General features: G+C 41.0%; 1 pseudogene; it reads left to right on the forward strand.

Annotated features, from left to right (window-relative positions):
- The first annotated feature begins 11,696 nt into the window (after positions 1–11,696).
- Positions 11,697–12,624, forward strand: LOC149248246 (LRR receptor kinase SERK2 pseudogene; annotated as a pseudogene).
- The last annotated feature ends 8,902 nt before the right edge of the window (positions 12,625–21,526 follow it).

The raw sequence follows: 21,526 nt of genomic DNA on the forward strand, positions 1-21,526 counted from the left end.
GGGAGCTACGCGAAGCGGAAAAACTTATAGGAACGAAGGAAGAAAGGGTCCTGAATATATTCCATTGATTTCGCCTCCACGAAGTGATGAAGAGGGAGTCGTGTAGGCTTCTCCACGAAGTGCTATTCAGTTAATAAGACAATGATTCCCATGACTGCCACCTCCAACTTCACCACCATCGCCTGCGACTTCACCCGTACCACCTCAACCTCTACTGCAGTTCAGTATGGAAAATTCAATAAAGCTGCCTTTGTTTAAAGGCTTGGGAAATGAGGACCCAGATCAGTTATGGTTTGTTGGGAAATCCGTATGGGAAGCTCAGGGAATTACATATGATCGCATGAAGAAGGCTACACTAGTTAGTGCTCTGCAGGATCACGTGCTAACTTGGTACATCAAGTACTCCAATGATAACCCAAATGCTGGAGTGGCAGACATCCAGACAACACTAAATAAAAAATTCAGTAGGCCTAAATCTAAGGCACAATCGATTGTAGGGTTCAAGGAAATTGCGATGCAACCAGGCGAGACCCCTTGGGAACTTGATCAGAGGTTGAAATTTAAAATCTGTGAAGCTAATATGAACTTAACAGATAGACAACATCACAAATGGTTTGTGGCTTCGCTTCTGCTACACCTAAGGGTTGCACTGTCACAACAAAAGATAATGACTCAGACAGAGGCCTTGGAGATTGCAATGAGACTGCATGAAACACCAATGCAAGATCCAAATTTGGGGGTTCATCTGATCCATGTGCAATTGAAAAATCTTTGCCTTGAGATGCAAATCTTGAAGCATGATAGAACAGTTCGACCAAAGGTGCGCGAAGAGGTATGGTGCCTTAAATGCAAGGGTTAGGGGCATGACAAAGACCATTGCCCAGTCTTTGTGAACTACATTCTAGGATGGGGACCGATGCTTTTGAGGCCAGAAGCTCAAGTAGGACCAAGCGTTGGGCCTGCATTATGGTGCGCTATATGTCAGGTAGTAGGAAAGCATGCCATGGATAATTGTCATTTGCTACAGAATTTTGTACAGGCACTGCAACAACTATTCTGCAACTTTTGTAGGTTGGTAGGCATGTTGAGCGTAACTGCAGAAGTTATGAATTGATGATGGATAGAACTCTCGCCTATAGGGTTCAAGCATAAACACGACCCCCGACCAGAGCATGGGGATGGTGCGGACGAGGATGAGGCATAGGAGGACCTGGCAGAGATCGGGGACAACTGATCTGCTACAATTGCAGAGGACCAGGACATTATGCCCACGATTGTACTAACCCAACACATCCCTCGTGCAAGTATTGCACTCTGTTTGATCATGAAACGGAAGACTGTCTTACGCTGATAACAAGAATACGTGACAAAGGGGCGCTACCACCTCAGACAACTTAGAACTTGCAGATGATGAGGTCTGAGCTGCGCGAAGAGGATTCGAACGTGAATATAGTGCTCCGAAGTGGCATCACAACAGGAGATGAAAAGGGGAAACAACTTGAAGACAATACATGGGTTCGTAAAGCTCCGACGAAGGAGGCTGAGTTCGATTTGGAGCGCGCACATGAAACATTCATGGAAGCAAAGAAGAGCTTCGATGAGGCCTCCACCTCAGGGAGCAAGGATAAGCCCGATTAGGGGATGGACCTTTCTATGCTTACAACTTTCCTAGAGACCTGCATGAAGTTACTGCGCGGTAGTAAGGCTGTGAAGGAGTTACAGGAGCTTATAAACAGATGTGTCGGAACCAATCCAGGTGAGCCATGCGTAGTACAAAAAATTGGGAAGCATAAGACAAGGACGGGATGGGAGATGAGACTGACCACGTAGATAGGAGAGTATGAAATGGATCAGGTTATTAGGGACCTAGGGTCGGATGCGAATGTCCTACCGAAGCAGACTTGGGAACGAATTTGGAGACCTGCACTACAGTGGTCTCTGATTTAGCTAAGGATGGTGAACCAGTAAAAGATCATCCCCATGGGGCAGTTGCAGGGGGTGACTGTAGATATTGAAGGTGCGAGCATGCTGGCTGACTTTGAAGTAATAGAAATTGTGGATGAGAGAAACCCCTACCTTGCGCTCCTTGGAATTTATTGGGATACTAATATAAATGGGGTAATCAACCTAAAGAAGTGAAAGATGATATTTGAGAAGAAATCGCTCTGCGTAATAGTACCCCTAGATCCTGCTGAAGGATTGCGCTACACTAAACTAGTTCGTGATTATGAGAGCGATGACGATTTGGGTTGTATCTATAAGATAACAACGCAAGACCAAGATTGGGTGAATCCAATAGCGGATGGACGAATTACATGGGATCGCAAGATTTCCTGCACCTCAGACTCTGATGAAGAATTAGAGCGCTAACATAATCAGTTACATGAGGTAACTGCATTGAGCTGTAACATGATGACCCGGTCGCTACAATGTGTGTCGTCAGAGGTAAGAAATCTGCCCGCTTATGATGGCCTAAATGATGTAGATATCTTTTTGGATGCATTTGAGAGGGAGGTACCAGAAAATTAGCGCTTCCAGGCGTTGGACTGGGCATTGCGCGCTACGCTCGCAAGATGGTGGGGTACGCACAAGGGAAGCTTTGATGATTGGCGTGAATGTAGGAGGATGATCAGAACATGCTTTGGGAAGTCGAAGGTGTGAATAACGGATAAATATGATGGGCAGGATAATCCGCGTGCACACTTGGCCAAATGGGCTCAGGCATATGGAGAGAAGCCCCAACCTGAATGGGTGCACTTGTTCTATCATACCTTGGATGTCGTCCCAATGAACTGGTACATAGAAACAGATCCCCGCCATGGTACAAGTGAATGGGATATTCTACACGAAGGATTCATAATGACCTTCAATTTTGAAGACAGGTTTGACTGTATTAATGAGGTGCTACAAGAGGTGAAAGCAACATTCTTTAGGATACCGCAAGATTCTGTGGACCTGGTTTAGCTTGAGTGGGCTACTCAGCTGAGTCATGCACTGGAATGCTATAATGTGACCATTGAAGAAGAAGATGAGGATCCATGAAAGATTAACATCCCTGAAACAAAAGGCCACCGCGAGGTTGAAGGACCATAGATTGAGAATCCTGATATAATTGCGCCACTGAAAATGAAAAAAGTAAACATTGATATGGAGGCAGAGCCCAAATTCACGAAGATTGGAGACTACTGGGATGATGCGATAGTGGATAAGGTCGCTGAATTGCTCCGCGAATACCAGGATTTATAACCTACCAAGTTTACCGATCTAAAAGGGATAATTGGGGACCTAGGTGTTATGAAGATCACGTTGAAGCCCAACGTGAAGCTGGTTAAGCAAAGACCTTACCATCTCAATTTTAAGTATAAGGAGAAAGTCCACTTAGAGCTAGAAAAGATGCTTGCGGCAGGCATCATTGAGCCTGTGGAAGAATCTGACTACCCAATGGTGGTACAAGAGAAGAAGTAGAAGGATGAAATAAGGATATGTGTGGATCTCAGAAAATTGAATGACGCTTGCATACATGATCCTTACCCGACTCCATTCACTGATGAAGTGTTGGAAAATTTAGGTGGTCAGGAAGCATATTCCTTCACTGATGGGTTCTCGAGGTACCACCAGATCAAAATCGCGCTGGAGGATAGGAGCAAGACAACCTTCGTGACTGAGTGGGGTTGTTTCCAGTACATTGTAATGTCGTTTGGGTTGAAGAATGCGCCTATGATTTTCTCGCACGTAGTCGTTGCTGTGTTCAATGAATTTATTCATAAATTCCTGGAAGTATACTTTGATGACTGGACTGTGTTTGGGCTGGTGAAATGCCATGTCTCCAGCTTATGCCTGATGCTAGATACTTGTCGAAGATACCAGATCACACTCAATCTAAAGAAGTGCCTATTTTGTGTTCCCTTTGGGATCCTGCTAGGTCATGTGGTTTGCAGATAGGGACTGATGGTGGAACCTGTGAAGATAGCAGTGATACTAAACTTGGAAGCACTGAGGAGTGTGAAATAGTTGTGCACTACCCTAGGACATACGAGATATTACATAAAGTTTATCAAAGGCTATGACTAGATCATTGTGCCTATGGAAAAGTTGTTGAAAAAGGATGTCACATTCTGCTGTAACGAGGACTGTAAGAAGTGTTTGGATTTATTGAAAGAAAAGATGGTCACCGCGCCGATTCTAGTCTTCCTAGATTGGAAGAAGGAGTTTCATGTACATGTCGACACGTCATGTATAGCACTGGGAGAAATACTGACATAGGCTAGTAGAGGAGACTTGGACCATCGTATCGCATTCACAAGTATAAGGTTATCCAAGGTGGAGAAGAACTATTCCACCACCGAGCACGAAGTGTTAGCTATGGTATATGCGCTCCAGAAGTTTAGACACTACTTGTTGGGAGGCCATTTTAATATGTATACAGACCACTCCGTGCTGAAGTACCTGGTCCATAAGCCTATATTGGGGGAGAGAATTTGTAGGTGGCTGTTATTGTTCCAGGAATATGATTTTGAAGTTATTGTGAAGACTGAACGACTAAACGTGGGACCCGATCATCTATCACGCATCGAAATAGGGGAAGAGCCCACTAATTTGGAGGAGGGATTATCTGACGCGCAGCTATTTGCAGTGCGCGTCGCAGATGGTCATTTTGAGGATATAATACACTTCCTAACGACAGGAACTGCCCGAGAAGGATACACTGTCCAGCAGAAGAAGGAGTTAGTGGTGCACGTAGCAGATTTTTCTGTCATTGTTGGGCATTCGTACAAAATGGGGTCGGATGAGATATTTCTGCGATATGTACTGGAATTTGAAAGGAGCAGCATCCTCATGGACACTCATGGGGGCGCCACAGTGCAATGCCCCACTTAAATCTTATCCTACAAATTTTGTTAATGTTTACATTATCTGAAAATATTGAGAAATATTGGTCTAATATAAAATTCATGATTTCCATTATTCAAATTCCCCACTTACCTTCTCAAATTGAATATTAGGTAGGATATGGTCTCCTTCCATTATTTCAAAAATATATGTATTCATCTCACATTCCCCAATGTACCCTCACATTTACTTGGGAGAAGACATAGTCCTCTCCAACTCATTATCAATATATATATTCATTTCACATTACCCAATGTACCCTCACATTTACTAAGGAGAAGACATGGTCCTCTCCATGTAATTACATCTCACATTCCCCAATGTACCCTCACATTTACTTGGGAGAAGACATAGTCCTCTCCATTTAATTATCAATATATATATATATATATATATATATATATCACCTCACATTCCCAAATGTACTTTTCAGATTTACTTGGGAGAAGACATGATCATTTCCCATTAAATTCTCAATTTTCTATTCATGTCACATTTCCAAATGTACTCCTAGCTTACTTGGGAGAAGAGAAGTCAAATGTAAGGATGGATGAGAAGTTAGTGACATTAATGAGAGGTGGTTGAGATGGAGAAGCGAAGGAGGGTATAAAAAGGGAAGGGGGAAGGAAGAAAAGGGTGGGTTGGGGTTTTGCTTATGATTGTGGGGGTTGGTTGTGATTGTTTGGACTTGTTATGATTTTGGGAGACCTTGGAAACCTATGGAGGTTTCTTGGGTTTGAGAGGAGGAAAGTGTTGTTATCTGGTTTTGCACATTCTTCTTGAGGACACACTATATCTAGTTGGACTTGGGTACGGAGGGCTAGGGAACCTGTGGAGGTTTCCTGGGCTAGGAATTTATTTCCTAGTTGGCTGGGAGGTAAATCCGGTTGGGTCGGTGATAAGGAGCGTTCAGCTGGAGCTATAAGACAAAGGTATCATCATCAACCACCGGAACAGGTATTTTTCCATGGAATACTCTTGTTAAGTTGATATCAATGGAATGCTCACCTTAATTTACGTTGCTTATGATAAAATGATAAGATGTTAAATGTTTAAAGCTATGTAAGAAGGTCAGTAAGCTCATTTTATTACTTTTAAATCACCAGGAAAATAGATCTGTTAGTGTATAATAGATTGAGGCTCTAATAATAGGAATCAGGCCCTTACACATGGTATCAGAGCTTTGGTTCAAAATCTGGACCCAAAGCCCACTAAATAGCTATTCCATAATCAAATTTCTTATTAAATAGTTGAAAATCCAGAAAATTAGAATGTCAAAATGTTTCAACAACAGTCCAATGGCTTAGTGCCTAGGGATATGATAGAGCTAGTGTTTTGCTTCAACTTAAATGCGCCTGTAAAATTCCTGACAGAATAAATAATATTATAGAAATAAAAAAAAATCTGGACCGAGCACCTAGATGAAGAAGCTTGCAGTTCTGGGGACTTTTGCAAACAGTGATTAGGCTGCAGTTTTGTGGATCAAGATAAAGATCATATAAAACCCTATTTTAGAAAACCGAGGGGCCAGTTCTAGAGCCCAAAGATGATCGAATATCCTGGTAAGGAGAGCGCAGTTCTGGACACAATAGATGAGGTCTGTGTTTACCCTTGAAGAGAATCAAAGCCTCTGAGCTACCTCAATCCGAAGCTCAGAATTTTGTGCACATTTATGTGTGACCAAACTCCAGGGCATTGACAAAGTTAACGAAGGGTCTCATCATTTAAGAAAGTTTTCAAGCATTTAAGAGATCCGAATTCTGAACCACCTATGAGATCCGAAGCATCATATACATCAGTGGATAATCGATTTTATGGTTTCACATAGCAAATATAGAGTAGCTCTTTTGTTAAAGTCAAATTACAGTCACTCAAGAGCGGTCATCAAATTACAGTTACCTTATGTAAGGTATATTTTGCATTCTTGTATAATGCCATAAAAGACGAGAACTTGTGGCAAAGTATCACAGTTCTGAGGCTATATATATACATATATATACCTGCAAGTTTGATCAAAGAAATAGAGACCGTACGTGTTTAAGTGTAAAACTGAACGCATTAGAGCTTTCGACTTCGATCTCGAATTGTTATTAGATAAATATTAATATGTTGTGAGAAATCACAGGATCCTATTCAAACTGCTACTATGATAATGTCGATTCAAATCCCTTTACTCCTGCTTATTCCTCAATTTAAGTCCAACCTCCCCTTTGGCTGTGGCTGCATTTACTACTCGTTTTTCTGGGCTGGCTGGATTGATTTTCCCCGTAGAGAGACAATTTGATTTGTTGTTCAATTTTAAATTGATTTTTCAGGTCCCTATTTCACTACTGCACATATCTCCTTATGTCAATGGGGGAGAATATCATAGCATTCCTCTTACGTATATCTTTTTCATCTCCTCTTTTAGAATAGTGAAATCAGAATACATGCACATGGGTCTATGATACCCCTCTGTTCTGTATATTGTGTCCAAGTCTCCACGTTTACACTTGTGCAAACGAGGGATGCAGGGAAGTATCTTCTTTCGTGTATGCAAAAAAGCACAATGATATGCCCTTTAAAACTGGTCCGCTTGTGAGTTGGCTGATAAGACTGAGATGAAATTTAGAACCTAATATTGTTGCGGTCATTGAAAGAGCAACTGGGTTTTTTCAGGGCATTGTTGTTGTTGTTGTTTTTTTTTTTTTGACAAAAAATTGAATCCCTGGGATCAAACTTCCTCCGACTCCATTTATTCGGCTTAACCTCCAAATTCAAAGAGGAAGTGTCTGGTTGTTGCAATGTCTCCTCAGCTTCCATTTTCTGCACCATTCTGACAGAAATCTTATTCCTGGGATCACACTACCTCCGACTCCATGTAGGCAAGACATAACCAGCCTGCCGACTGGCCTTAAATACACCACATAACCAGCCTGATTTGGAAGCCGACAGTATTTTTAGAGGCCAAAGCCGAACCCAAAGGGATCCAACAAAGCTTCCTTAAAGAAAGTGTGAATGGTAAGAGCCCATTATTATATCTCTGCATAGCCTGAAGAGAGGGCAGATTCGTGAAATGCATATATGTTGGAAAAGTAACTTTTGAAAGAGATCGATCCCAATTTTGTACTTATGTCAGTCCTGTTTTGCTTTGACCCATGTTCTACTGTTTTGTCATATTAGAGTGTTAACTAAAGATACTGGTAACTGATTTGCTTCCAATCTTTGATGGAGTATTTTCTAAGCATATATGAATATAAATCACAATTCTTCTTAGCATCCTCGTTGACTCCAGTCATTGCAACATTTTGAAACATGCCACTCTGAATAAATTGACTTTAAAAAAAAAAAAAAACCAGAACACTAGCTTAATTGTCGGTATGTCTATATAGTATAGTTGTATATCCAATATTTACATCTGGCAAGAAACATAAGTTGTTTCAAACTATTTCCTATCTTGCTACGGTTATCATACCACCAGGGACACGCTAATATCTTTACCTGTGTCTTGCTATATTTCTTTTGTGGGTAGTGACGATCATAACATTGTCAAATAAAAAGATGGAAATTCCAATTTGACTTCCATTCTTGGCTAGCAATATTAGATGAATCAGCAACTGGACCGGTCTCATACTTGTGTGATATGGGGTCGATTCCTACCCTACTACTACCACTATAACAACGACCATTATAACTGTTGGGTGAACAGGGCCACCCCCAGCAGGTGTTCACAGGTAAATAATAGGGGATTTGAACATAAGACCTTTGTACTCACATTTACTTTACATTTTACAAGCTTGGTAAGTGAACAACTAACAGTGTTTACAAATGAAGAATTCCAAGAGTGAACCTTTTCTTTTGTCTAAGCCATCCTTGACCTTGTTGGTTCAATTAATATTTCATGGTTTGCTTTTCTATACCAATTTCTAGTTGTATTGGTATCAACTTAATTTCATCCATAATAGTGCCTTAGGTACGCATGTAGTTGAGATTGTGAGTGATCGAACAATAATCATGCCCTTAAAGTATAACATGAAGATCTACAACCAACAGTTAATATATCTCACCTGCATATAATGTTTGGAGGGATCAATATTGATTCTCTGTAGCCCGTATATTCATAATGAATGTTACAGTTCTGTGGGAATTGACCAGATGAATACTGGATAATAGCTACAAATGCAAGACTGTAATCAGTATAACGATGCCTTGTATGATGAAGCAGCAGTGAATGTTGGGATGGCATTTCTTAAATACAGAGTGGCCAACTTGGTCAACTACAAGTGGGTAAGTGGTTGATAATTAAAGTCTGGAAGTTCCTTGCCAATACCTATCCAATTTTGTATTTAGGCTCATATATAGGTATGATGGCAAGAAGTTTGCGATGCCACTAGGTTTTTTTGGCTATTTCGACCTAAATATCTTACAAGAGCTGGTCAATCCATGACTGTGGTTTATTTGTCTTAGCCATAGTGAAAGAGTTGTGTGCATATGAAGGAAACATTTCTGGTGATGATTGGGAAGCTATCTTGAAGAACCGAGTGACAACATCTACAGTTGGAGAGATGAGAAACCAAAATTTAGAGATTATCAATGAGTTGTCTAGCGAGAAATGCAAAACTTGTTCTTGTTGATTTTGATGCCATTAAAGTGAAGTGCATTCATACAGTATTTGCGTCTTTTTTTTTGGGTTACCTTTTTCTGGTAAAGCATCTAACCTGTATAATTGATTATGTTCAACAATGTAGTTGCAATGTTTTAGCCCTGTACAAATGCATTCATGTTAATCTGCTTCAAAATAACTGCCATCTGTTTTCTTAGGACGCTTATTGTCTTTTTACAACCCAAGATGTTGCATGGAAAGGCAGCATGATAGATACTTCTAGAAAAAGTTGGCTTTGTGAGAATCTTTATAAACCAGCAACTACTCTCATTAATTTCTTAGAATGTGATGCTTGATACATGAATAGAAGGATATAGTTATCTTTTATAGTCACTGATTATCTATTTGTAGAAATGCATGACAGATAGGAAGACAACAATATAACTCTAAATATCTTGGCCCCAGTGCTTGAAATCAAAATATAGATAAGCTTAACCTTACAGCTCACGATCAAATTTCATAACCACTATGTGTCCTATTTTAGTCTACGTATTACATTCATCCATCCCAACAGATTGGGTTCAAGTGCCCTTCATTCCTGTCTTCAGTTAATCAGCAACAAAAACAGAGCAAGGCCTTAAGCAGGTCCCACAGTAAACAATTCTCTTGTTTCCAACAAAACCTTGATTCCAGCTTGGATGAAAAAAAAAGAGAGAAGATTCAGTGGACAAAGGGTCCTCCTTGTATTCTTGAATGATTAAGGTTTCTTCCTGCAGTGTAAGTGGTGATTCACAGAGATAATCTACTTTTGAGTTGAACTCTCTGAAGATTTTTAATCTGTTTTTCAGTTGAACTCTCTGTTGATGTGAGTGAAAGAGATAACATCAAAGAAATCTTTTATTTCCAATAATCTGTTCATGATGGGCCCAAGAGTCAAATTTGTGCTTTGGCAATTGGCTTAGCTGAGGACATCACTCATTTTGAATCTCCCAGAACTTGTAGTCTTTTGAATTCTTTGTCTTCAGTGGGTTTTCATTAAGATCCATACTGCATAACATTTTACTTTGTTGTTGGTTCCTAGGCCTGCATTTACGTCAAATAAAATTCTGAGTAATGTGTATACTTTCAAGTGAATTTTTTTTTATGTTTCCATACATTCAATTCTTTAGATCTATTTTTTTTTAAATCCTGAACTTTTCGAAACCTCCCTCTACCCTAACCTAGAGAACTTGTCGTACCTGATATATATATATATATAGTTGGGGTACATCTACAATTGTCCTTATGTCCATTATGTCCATTATGCATAGTGTTTTTGTGATTTCCCTGGATAGTTTTATTTTCTGCTGTGTTTGAAGGAAGCTCAGGTGCAACATCGTACATCCAAATTTGGCGTTTAGCATGCCTTGTATGCAAGTGGGTAATGACTGGATAGAGTTTTACATCCAGCTCCATTCCAAGGATTCATCCTCTCCATCACTACATAGCAATAATTTTGGCGTTAAGGCCTATGTTGTGTGCAAGTAAAATGACTCATGAGATGGGGCGTGGTGGCCACTGCTGTAATTGCTTTAACAGACAATTAGGTCAATCCCAATTCATTAAGTTTTGCAGCCAGAGCTTGTGTTCATCTTGACTGGTTTGCCATACAACTTCTTTTGCCTTTAGAGGCGATTACTTAAAATCAGGATTACTGCTTCATGTTTCCTACATATATCATTCAACCGAATTCCCTTTTTCTAGTTTTACACCTGTTGTATTTTAAGGAAGCTCATTTATACTATAATTCAACTGTCTTTGAACTGTAGCCTTGTGTTGTATGAATGCATGAAATACCTCCATATGATTTCCTATTTTGGTCACTAGTTTATCGTTTACCAGTCACTAATTACTGGACTGAACCCAAATTGCCCTGCTCCAAATCCAGCATTCCTCAGGGATGCCTATGAGAATTACATCTACCCTTTGCCTCTGGGCCTCTGTTTTTTTTTTTATCCAGTAGAAATATTCAATGGCAATTATTGCGTTGTAACCATTGATCAAAACTAAATAATTTAATTCTACACCTAGTTTATTTTAGACCATGTGGACAAATTACCGGGGTTACCCAAGTGTAGGCATTTAACAGCAGAACGTGAAACCAATAGAGGCTTTCAGAGGTGATGTGCGTACAAGAAAAATGATAAATAAAAACTAAATATTTTAAAACAACGGGCAAAGTATATAAAGGAGTTCTGGCAGACAATACAAAGGTTGCAGTAAAACGATTGACTGACTATCATAGCCCTGGTGGGGAGCAAGCATTTCTACGGGAGGTTGAGATGATCAGTGTGGCAATCCACCGCAACCTTCTGCGCTTGATAGGATTTTGTGTTGCACCATTAGAGTGACTTCTAGTCTATCCATATATGCAAAAACTTAGTGTTGCATACAGGCTAAGGGAGCTCAAACCTACAGAAAAGCCATTAGACTGACTTGCTCGGAAAAATGTAGCCTTAGGTGCAGCCTGTGGTTTGGAGTACCTTTGTGAGCACTACAATCCTAAAATCATTCATCGGGATGTGAAAGCTACTAGTGTCTTGCTAGATGAAGACTTCGAAGCTGTTTTTCGTGATTTTGGGCTAGCGAAATTGGTTGATGCTAGGAAAACTCATGTTACAACTCAAGTCCGTGGAACCGTGGGTCACATTGCTCCTGAATACTTATCAACTGGAAGATCCTCAGAGAGGATAGATGTGTTTGGTTATGGTATTACTCTTTTGGAGCTTGTCACTAGACAACGTGCTATAGATTTTTCACGTCTCGAGGAAGAGGATGACGTTCTATTATTGGATCATATTAAGAAGTTACAAAGAGAGAAAAGATTAGATGCTATTGTAGATGCAAACCTAAAGCAGAACAATGACGTTAAAGAAGTTGAGGCAATGATTCAGGTAGCATTGTTGTGCACACAGACCTCACCGGAAGATCGACCCAAAATGACAGAAGTTGTGCGCATGCTGGAAGGAGACTGTTTGGATGAATGTTGGGAGGAGTGGCAGCAGGTTGAAGTCATTCGTCGACAAGAATATGAACTAATGCCTCGAAGGTTTGAGTGGGCTGGGGATTCTGTATATAACCAGGATGCAATCGAACTCTCTGGTGGAAGATGATCAACATGGGCTTTGTTGTCTCATATTTTTGTAACTTGGAACATTTTACAGTTTTATTCAAATATATCATTATTGGAACTGTAAAAGCGGTTTTTAAGGTCGTAAGATTTTATTTACCTATTCTTCCACTTTTGTAAGCAAGGTGTGACTACTTGTTCAACGATACTCAAATGCATTTTAAATCCCTACTTCATCAGTAGGAAATCTCCAATCATGCTGTTTTCCATTTGCAATCGTGTACATTAGATATTCACCTAGGTATCCTTGAACATCTGAATACCAGGAAAACCCTGACTTTCATTAACCAGGAGAGATCTGGATTATGGTGAGGAAATTATATCCAACAATATTATAGTGTTTGTATTTATCATGGAATAATAATCTCCAAAGCTGGTTGTTTGAATTGGAATAATTCCTTGATGTAATGTGAAAAGATAAAATTAAATGTTTTTCCTTTCTAAGGGATCTCATTGTTTTGGGTGAGTGTCACTTCCAATGACCAGTTTACCCTGGTTGAGTTCAAATTTATTGGCTTATTTTCAAGAACGAAATGAAAATCATCCCACTCACTGGCTGTTCAGATAAGTACTAATGGAAGCAAAGCATTGTTATGCAGCATAGGAAGTATGAACGGAATAATGAGAATAATTCCAAACAACCCATGCCCTTATACAATATTATAAAGGCACCTACCACACTGGAGAGGGGTGCTCTTGCCACATGGCAGCCTATAGTCGTTTTCCCTTGTACAACATTTTGAGAATTATGCAAAGAGACAAAGTTGACTGTAGAAGATATGACAAGAATATGATGCTTTGGGAAAGCTTTTAAGAAAATCCCCTAAATAGGAGGCTCACACAAGAAAGAGTATCCGAGGGCATCAAGATGATGCAGTTTTTGTTTGTATTTGGACACAAATTGTTGCTTGATGTACAATTCTTAGCTCTTTTTTTTTTAGGCCTTAGTCACATGAACATAAATAAAGAGAGGATTGAAAGAGGGCAGTGTCCAAAATATAATGAAAACTGACTGTTTTTTTTGTTTGTGGGATTTGAATGCCTATGCTGGTTCTCCTAATCAAAATGCCTAACCAATTGACTAGTCTATTTTTTTAATAATAAATATGCAATCTTCATTTATTTTTCATGTGGTACGTGTTACAAGGGTGTCATTTATAGTTTGAACAAAACAACATTGATTCTTGGACCTTAGTTTGATCAAATCAAATTTTAACCTTATGAAATTAAGTGTCATCTCTTGTCAGTGGCATTTATGTACTGCGGTATCTTAGTGATATTGTATAAGTTATTTGTTGTGGCCATGCATCATATTATGGTGAAGATTTTATAAATTCATCTTCTCTTCTCCACAAACATTAATATGCATAAAATGCATAGATTTGTTGGATGGTGAATATTGTGGAATCATATTGATCTTATTCCAAAAATCCGTTTATGTTCAGTTTATGCTAATGTCTTCTTGGTTCTTGCATTAAAATAACCATGTAACCTCTTAGTTGTTTGGAAACATGGCTTATTATTATATAAATATAAACACAAAAATTTCAAAATCAACTCTACTTTAAAATCATCTTTAATATAGGCAATTATTCCATTTGTTTAATTATTTCTCATTTGACAGCTCATATTGTGAGCTGCATTATATATCATGAAATTGTTTTAGTACTAGTAAACAATGATTAAAAAAAAATAAAAAAAATTGAACCTTTGATATGCAAAGGAAATTTCTCTCAAATTACAAAAAAAAAAGTATGAAAATCATGTTGGAAACAATTTATGAAGCTTTGAGTCTTTTATTTTCAAGATTAACTAATTGGTTTGGAAGATGAAAAACCAACAAATTGGAAGAGTGGGACTTTTATATTCACTAAGGTATTAAAGAAATTATATGCATGAAACTTATACTAGCACCTTCTAGTGGAAATTGATAGTGCACGAATCCGTTGCTTGCCATTATTTTGGTTTTGGTACCACCTTATAGCATATCCGGGTTCAAATGCTATTTTCCATGACGGACAGCTAAATCTGTATCAACTCTAATTGTTATTAAGGGGTTCCACAAGGATGTCACATGAGCGTTTATGATGCCCATTTTAACATAGATAGCCACCTATGTTAAGGTTTTATTTTGCAGTTCCATGTTATTTACGAACATTATATACATTTGGTTGGACACGTGAAAATCAATTGATGGATTTGGTATTGATGATGGACATGTTGGATGTATGACTTACTTGGTTACAATTTATCTAGTGCATGACTTGTCAAAGTTATTGTTGCATCGTATAGGCTTATATAGATATGATTTATCTAATCAATGACTTAGTGAAATTATGATTTATCTGATGTAAGATTTTTTTCCAGTATGAACAACAAAAATTGAGACGTGGACACTGGGCTTAATAAACATGATGTTCAAGATCATGTATCTATATCTATTTTGTGGTTGTATATATGCATGGATGAGAACTAAACTACAGGTTAGAAAGAATCGTATGATAACCAAGATCTATTATTCCATTGGGGAAGGTCGAGACGACCAATGAGGAAAGGTACGATGTACATTGTTCTATTACATTTGGTATCTACTTGATATGCACTCTTATGACATGAGTAAAATGCAAATGACAGGTGGCAAGACGACCTGACTGGATTATTCGATGACAAGTCCAACCAGCTCTGTAGTGTGGTTCGTGCTCTGAAGGAGGGATGGAGGTGTTTCCCACCGTGTATCCTCCGAAACCTGGAATCATGGGGAGGACAGCTGAACGCTCCCCCTAGACGTGTGATGACGATTGCCAGATGCCTGCTGGGGAAAGTTCGGTCGAGGCATTCGACGCTCCCACCATGTCGGTTTTATCAGTGGTAAGTATGGCCTTTGCCACTGATAAGGCAGTAGAGGACGGATAGGGTGGGAACGGAAGTAGGCCAGGGTGGATAGGAAGATATAGATCATTTGGAGACTCTTGATGGGAAGAAATGTCATTGTGAACTTATCCGATTTTATTGCTATAACTCTCTCTGGTTGCTATGCTTTCAAACTCCTTGCATCTTTTCATTCTAACTTCGGGACGAAGTTTTTTGAAGGAGGGGTGTATGTAATGCCCCACTTAAATCTTATCCTACAAATTTTGTTAATGTTTACATTATCTGAAAATATTGAGAAATATTGGTCTAATATAATATTAATGATTTCCATTATTCAAATTCCCCACTTACCTTCTCAAATTGAATATTAGGTAGGATATGGTCTCCTTCCATTATTTCAAAAATATATGTATTCATCTCACATTCCCCAATGTACCCTCACATTTACTTGGGAGAAGACATAGTCCTCTCCATTTAATTATATATATATATATATATATATATTTCACATTACCCAATGTACCCTCACATTTACTAAGGAGAAGACATGGTCCTCTCCATGTAATTACATCTCACATTCCCCAATGTACCCTCACATTTACTTGGGAGAAGACATAGTCCTCTCCATTTAGTTATCAATATATATATATATTCACCTCACATTCCCAAATGTACTTTTCAGATTTACTTGGGAGAAGACATGATCCTTTCCCATTAAATTCTCAATTTTATATTCATGTCACATTTCCAAATGTACTCCTAGCTTACTTGGGAGAAGAGAATTCAACTGTAAGGATGGATGAGAAGTTAATGACATTAATGAGAGGTGGTTGATATGGAGAAGGGAAGGAGGGTATAAAAAGGGAAGGGGGAAGGAAGAAAAGGGGGGGTTGGGGTTTTGCTTATGATTGTGGGGGTTGGTTGTGATTGTTTGGACTTGTTATGATTTTTGGAGACCTTGGAAACCTATGGAGGTTTCTTGGGTTTGAGAGGAGGAAAGTATTGTTATCTGGTTTTGCACATTCTTCTTGAGGACACACTATATTTGGTTGGACTTGGGCACGAAGGGCTAGGGAACCTGTGGAGGTTTCCTGGGCTAGGAATTTATTTCCTAGTTGGCTGGGAGGTAAATCCGGTTGGGTCGGTGATAAGGAGCGTTCAGCTGGAGCTATAAGACAAAGGTATCATCATCAACCACCGGAATAGGTATTTTTCCATGGAATACTCTTGTTAAGTTGATATCAATGGAATGCTCACCTTAATTTATGTTGCTTATGATAAAATGATAAGATGTTAAATGTTTAAAGTTATGTAAGAAGGTCAGTAAGCTCATTTTATTACTTTTAAATCAGCAGGAAAATAGATTTGTTAGTGTATAATAGATTGAGGCTCTAATAATAGGAATCAGGCCCTTACACACAAGAGGACATTATGTAGGGAGAGCAACCGCACAAAAGATTCTACGCGTAGGGTTGTGGTGCCCAACCCTCCATCAGGATTCAAAATCTTACTGCAAAGCGTGTGATATGTGTCAAAGGACTGGCAGGCCATCGTGGAGGGATGAGATTCCTTTGAATCCACAGATGACGTTACAAACCTTTGAGAAATGGGCAATAGATTTTGTGGGACCCATCTAGCCCCAAGGAAAGACAGGAGCGAGGTACATTATCACCGTGATAAAGTATTTGACCTGATGGGTGGAGGCAAAGCCTCTGAAGGATTGCACCAACGTGACTATTGTGAAGTTCCTCTTTGAGTATGTATCGACATGATTTGGCTGTCCAAAGATTTTGATGAGTGATCGCGATACACACTTTCTGAATGAGACGATCCGCGCACTAACGGAGAAATTTCAGGTATATCACCAGAAGAGCACGCCTTATCACTCACAGGCTAACGAGACGGTGGAAGCATTCAATAAAGTGTTGGAGAACGCACTGACCAACATTTGCAATGCTCAGTGAAGTGATTGGGACCTACGAATACCTACAATACTATGGGCTAATCGAACGACATGCAAGAAGTTGACTGGACAAACTCCCTTTAGGCTTGTTTATGGTGTTGAAGCGGTAATGCCTATGGAATATATTGTGCCTAGTCTGCGCATAGCAGTGCTCATGGGTATGACAGATCACGGAGCCCTGGAGGAAAGGCTTGCACAACTGGATGAGCTTAAGGCAGAGAGATTTCTAGCTAGATTTCACCAACAGGTCCAAAAGCAGCGCAAAAAAGCATGGCATGATCGACACATTAAGCTGCACACCTTTAAGGTAAATGACTTGGTTTTGTTATATGACAACAAGTTTGAAAAATTTCCAGGGAAATTCAGAATGCACTGGTTAGGGCCCTGTTTCATTAAGGAGATTACCGACGGAGGAGAGGTATCACTGGTCAAATTGAATGGAGAACCCTTCCCAGGAAAGGTGAATGGCAATCTATTGAAGCCATACACCGGCAGTCCGGTCATGTGACTAAATGAAGGTAGCACAGTCTTAGCACTCCATGCCACTGAAAGGAAGCGCGGGACTACAAACTACACTGCCCACGTTGGGGAGCTGTGGGATTGGAGGATTGTGTGAAGTGAGGAAGTGTCACAGGGTTCACGTCAGCGCGAAAGGAGCTGTGCTACCTAGGGAGAAATCGCGCAGGTTAACCGAAAAGTGACTATTAAAGTCACTATTCATAATTTGACGGTAGAAATGCAGCCAAATGGAGTAGGCAACCGACATCTAAGACGAAATTTATGAGTCAGGTCTTTGAATATCTTTCACCATTCCGGCATTAATGAACTGAATTTGGGGGGAATAATCAGATTTGAATTCAAAATGCCCTATAAATTACAAGTGGTTGTACGACGAAAAACACTTGGCATTTTGAGAGTTGAGTTGTTGGGCTCTCAGGCACACATGAACCAAGAATTCTTCGAGGCTTTGAAAGAGACTCCAGAATTTGCAAACTTATTAGAGACGTCGTGAGCACTATTGGAAAGCATTATGTCGACAACCACAGAGACTATAGATACCGAAGCAGAGGAGTCGGTGTCAGAAATGGAGATAGAGGCAGAAGTAGCTGCTCCAGAGGTCATCGAAGTACTAGCCGAAGTCCCCAAATCACAGAGGATGCCAAGAACAAAGACAACCCCAACCAAGGAGACTGCGAAGGATAAAAAGGGCAAGCAGCCTGCCATACCAGTGCGCACATCACCAAGAAGAAACCCACCGAAGCCCACCGCACAGGAGAAGGGCAAAGCCATAAATTTGGAGCCGGAGGAGGAAGAAATTGAAGACATCCCGATGGATGAGGAGGATGTGGGAGTTGAAATGGAGGAGGTTGAAGCCCAGGGTGCTGACCCTATCACTCAGTTTACTGAGTATGTCCCTTTGCACAATGCTAAGACCAAGGTGCCGAAGGACATTGATGAGAGAAAGACCCCCTTGCAAACCCCTTTGCTACCGGATGAGATTATTTTCGACGGACCACATTTGGCGTGGGTGCTGCTGATAAAACTCGAGGATTGGGACTTGGCTGATCACGAGAAGTTCCCACACATGGCGACTGAGCAGCTGATGCGCCACATCAATGATACAAACACTGGAATGACTGCATTGGAGCCGCGAAGGTGGCTTAGAGGAGTAGACAAGGCAGAGTTTCTCAACCTGCTTTGGGTGCTGCACTACAACCGCACCTCGGTGACAGTATTGGTCATCAAGCAGCTGTTGTGCTTGGTGCATGATGGGTGTCTGTGGTTGGAGGAGCCAATACCCATCATTGACAGGTTGATCCACAGGATCACGTGATGTCCTTACACAGGAGAGAATCTGGTGATGATATTTGGCGGAAAAGGTGGTGAGCAAGCCCTCACGGAATCCATTAAAGAAAAATTTAAGCTGGTGAAGAAGCCACGCAGATATGATATATCTAGCATCTACGACCTTGTTGTAAAGGTAGCTATGCAGATCCTAGCAGGGAAAGTGAAGAGGAAGTGTCGCGCCAATGAGGTGTCGACACCAATCGTCATGCTAGCAGACCAGTGCGCCGAAGGAGTCCAGTTCAATTGGTCGGACTACCTTTGTGGAGAATTCCTGGTGAACTTCTGTGAAGCACAGGAGCTTAGCAAGACATTCCACTACGCGTGGCTCTTGCTGTCAATTATGCTGGTAGCGTGGGAGCTACCAGAGGACAGCCAGTTCCCTTCGGTCATACCAGACCTCCTAGAAGCAGTGAAGTACGCTTCACTGTGGACAACCAAGGATGCACAGTGAGTCAAGGACAATAAGATATTATGGACCTTAATGGAGATGAACATCCACATGGCCATCAATCGCAAACCGCGATTGTCACCTATGGTGTACGCCAACCTATAGGGCTATGCAGAGTTTAAAGCAGACTTCCACCATGTGTTCATCAGGGCGCGGAAGGACCCTGCGCAGAAATGGCATGACTTGCCTTACCTGGCAACGGATGATGCCATTGATGCGGTACTTGATTAATGGCCGGCAGAGTGGCGCGCTACAACAGACTTGGCAATGGGTGGAAGCAAGTCCGCTGCGTAGAGAAAGAAGGAGGAGGCCAAGCTAAAGATGACTTAGCTGGATGAAAAGAGAAAGAAGGAGGCCACTGATAAGGCCCGCACAGAATGCGAGGCTGCATAGAAGACAACGAAGTAGACAGGTGGGACAGAGCGAGGCTCTGGCAAAGGCGCAAGGTCGCCTTCACCTAAGATAGAGGAGGAGATAGACGAATCGACAAAACAACACAATGCAGACCCATAATAGACTTCCGCTCGCATCAACCGCCCAAGGGAGCAGGAGAAAGGAGGGTCTAGGAAGAAATCAAAGGCTACCAAGACATCACTGGACCCAATCACCCTCACACAAGGTGATTTGCATGATATTGGTGACACAGTGAGGGATGTCACTACGGAGGCCCTGCAATAGTTTGAGCAGCAACAATAGATAATCTTGGGGGCTATCCAGACAGGTTTACAAGAGCTGTAGACCTGTGCATCTTAGGCTAGCATGGTGTCCACTAGCCTTGCTATCGGCACTTCAGAGGCTGCTGAGATGCTGCGCGCGAAGGCCTCCAGTGTGATATTGCTGCCTGATGGGGCACTGACCACAGAGAAAGAAGTTGACAGGCCGACTGTTAGTGCCCTTAAGGGAGTAGGGTTGAATTTGGTAGCACTCCCTGGTGAAGCACTCCACCTCTTGTAGGATGGAGTGATTGCAAAACTAAGGGCCCATGAGCATCGCGCCCTCTAGGTGATCAGTGAACAATGAATCAACAATGAGAAAATGGCACCACAGCGAGACTCTGCCATTGTCGCTACGACCGAGGTGACCAATTAGAAGAAGCACATTATGTAGGTCATCGAGGAGGCATGTTGAATGGTACCAGAGTTGGCCATTCCTGAGGAGGAGCCAGTCGAGGTGAGCATCTGCAAGCTAGCCACAGGGGTGCGTGAAACTCATACTAAGATGGTGAGGGTTCAGTTGGATTTGAACCTACAGATCACAGAGTTATAGTTGAAGGCACAACCTTCAACTCCACTAGAAGTAAAGGAGCAGTGGGTGATCGCTATCACAGAAGTAGTAGCGATGGTGGATAGTGCAGTAGTAGACTGCACACAACTTTTTGAGGAGTCGTTTGAGGTCCTAACAAGCTTGCAGGAGGACCCCAATGTAAAACGACTAGAGATGGAAGTGCATGAACTACAATAGCGCTATGATTAGGTTAAGTGCACAATGTGAACCGTCGTGCTGACACAAGGACTAACAAAGCTATAAGAGGCTAAGCAGCTGAAGGAACAGGTGGATGCAGCGCTGCACAAGGAAGTAGTGTTGAAGGGAAGACTGAAGCCCTAGTAGGATGAGGCTTACACAGTGACAAGTTCTATTGAAGGAAGCTTGTGACTCTGTAAGCGACTTAGAAAAAGCTTTAGGCCGATAATTCAGGAGTAGTGACCGAGAAGATGGTCGAAGACGTGAAGTAGGCGATAGCTCAGTGCACTGTCG

This window comes from Pinus tabuliformis, chromosome 7 (genome assembly GCF_031772625.1).
Source record: "Pinus tabuliformis cultivar Carrire ecotype Pingquan chromosome 7, CPIR1, whole genome shotgun sequence".
Taxonomy (NCBI): domain Eukaryota; kingdom Viridiplantae; phylum Streptophyta; class Pinopsida; order Pinales; family Pinaceae; genus Pinus; species Pinus tabuliformis.